This window comes from Copadichromis virginalis, linkage group LG4 (genome assembly GCF_057382275.1).
Source record: "Copadichromis virginalis isolate Kocher_CV1m ecotype Utaka linkage group LG4, C_Virginalis_male_GT1.1, whole genome shotgun sequence".
In the NCBI taxonomy this organism is placed as follows: Eukaryota; Metazoa; Chordata; class Actinopteri; order Cichliformes; family Cichlidae; genus Copadichromis; species Copadichromis virginalis.
In genome coordinates this window covers 13,018,891-13,021,187 of record NC_140621.1, presented here as the reverse complement: position 1 = coordinate 13,021,187, position 2,297 = coordinate 13,018,891, and the positions used below count along the sequence as shown (strand labels likewise).

The 2,297-nt window shown below is 37.7% G+C and overlaps 1 long non-coding RNA gene across 2 annotated transcripts; it reads left to right on the top strand.

Annotated features, from left to right (window-relative positions):
* Positions 1–1,553: 1,553 nt before the first annotated feature.
* On the top strand, positions 1,554–2,297 carry LOC146710977 (uncharacterized). 2 transcript variants are annotated; one of them, XR_014920081.1, is made up of 3 exons: positions 1,554–1,577; positions 1,706–1,814; positions 1,934–2,297. It is a non-coding gene; the product is annotated as an uncharacterized LOC146710977 (long non-coding RNA). The 2 variants fall into 2 exon arrangements; XR_014920080.1 differs by having other exon boundaries at positions 1,561–1,814.

The following is a 2,297-nucleotide window of genomic DNA, read 5'->3' as shown; positions in this document are numbered from 1 at the left end:
AATCGTCTAGTTTTCTTACAATGATCATGTTGCCACTTTTTTTGCGTTACAACAACATTCCTCCTTATTTTAATGTTTTTTCATCGTGCTCCATGGCAGAGAAACACACAGATATGCTTTTTCCTGGGCCTGGTTTTAGTAAGAGAGCTGGATTAACGGCTTCTGTGGGCGAGAAGAAGCAAAAACCACATTTTGCATTAGAGTATGATTTATTGTTGGCGTCAGAGATGCAAAATAACGAATACTTCAATACTGTACTTAAGTAGAATTTTCTGGTATCTTTACTTTACTGCTGTACTTTTTTGTGCCTACTGTATACTTCTTTAAACTTCTACTTCTCACATTTTAGTACGCGTATCTGTACTTTGTAATCCGTACATTTGTAAATCAGCACGCGTGCTTTGGACGCAAGATTACTTCAAAATTTTGTACATAAATTATATTTTAGACCCTGTACTTCTTACTTCGACTTGACTAAAAAGTCGAGCCAGTGCTTTCTAAACAGAGGTATCTAAACTGTAGTAAGGAACGTGTGTACTTGTGACACCTTTGGTTAGCGTCAACACTGCAAATTTCGTCACAAACAGATTTATATATTTATCAATACTTCTATTCGTCATTCTTTTCTGTACAGCTTTTTTATTGCCCAGATTTTAGTTAGCCTCTGTTCAATTGACTGTTATATGTCAATAGAAACATATCTCACAGATTAAAGTGTCTTTTAAAATATTTGGGTTTTTTTTTTCAAGAATTTTCTTCCCAAATCTATTACATGCCAAGTGTAAATTGTTATTTCTGCTAAAACCTTAACTTAAATGTGTATATGGTGTTTATCTGTTTCTCTCTGTGTTTTAGATGCACACATCAATCTGGAATTCAGGCTTAAAGCCAGAATTGCAGGAATGCAACACGTGTTGCAGAGGACTCTTTCACTGCCCTCTGTGCCCCACTTTCAGCCCTACTGTCAGGGCAAAGATTGAGGAGCATCTAAGTGTGCATATAAAAAATGCTTTGCCTTTAAAAGGTATGTTTGTATTAAATATACTTTATAGTTATAAATATGCACTTTTTTAAGCACTTCTGCAGTATCTTTGTTGACTTAAAAGTTGCTGTTGATATTGTACAGTTCAGTGCATTCATCTGCAACAAAAATAGTGTTTTTATAAAATATATTTTTATTTACTTTTCACCACTTTTCTTGACATAACTTTTGTGATCCATACCATTTTGCTTTCATTATTGAGGTTGGCTTGGATGTTTTTGTTAACATGTACAATCTGATTGTTAGACAAATTGATTGCATTCTATACAACTACATTTAAATTACATCTGTTTGTTTGTTTGTTTTTTTCTCTTACAGATAAAATGATATGCCGGTGCAGGCAGCCTTGTAGGACAACAGGACACTTTCACTGCCCTGTCTGTAAGATTACAATCATACGGCGTGGGGATATGGCAAGGCATTTATTGTCTTGTCAGCATTCTTCAATGCCAAGTCAGCCACCATTATCAGGACTGCTCCCCGCTGACCTCTTCGAGGAGACCCGTCTCCCCCCCCCCCCAAGGTTTTGTCTTCGGTATCTGAACCATTTTCTGAGTCTTTGTTAGAACATTCATAAGCTCTACCCTCTGTGTTCAATAAAACTGCAGCTGATGGAAAGTCCATGAAAATGACATGCCCTCACTGTGGCCTTACTCTTCGTAGCTCTGGCAAGCTATTTGCACACTGGAGAGAGGAAGCCAAAGCTGTGCTTGAAGGACAACACGTGCCCATTTTCAGACTGAAAAAGCGCAAGTTCCAGGAAGTCAGTCAGGTCAGTATTCACTTTAAACAGTAGTGTAATTACATGGTTAGTGACATTTGAATAACTGTTAAAAAACTGTTCTGCAACAGAGAAATAACTATGTTTTCATCCCCATTTGCCTGACACAGGAGCCAGCAGTTGTTGAAGATCTGCGTCCTGCTGTGCAGTGGGCTGTCCAAAATAAGGCACATGTAACAATGCCCAAATATCTGTCCTTAAATCAAGGGGACCAGCAGAGGGTCTTAAGAGACATGTCAGAGGAAGAAGACACTGGAGCAAGGGACTTGTTCCTCTTTGTTTTTCAGTTTGCAAAGGACATGGAGCTCTTTTTGAAAGCATGTGCTGATGATCAGGGGCTAAGGGTCAGTGCTATGTTTGACATGTAATGGACAAATGAAGGCACTGGCTGTGTTTGTTTAATATGTTGTTGTTGTTGTTGTTGTTTTGTTTTTGCATAGTACAAAATTCCAATTAAACTTATTTCAAAATGTT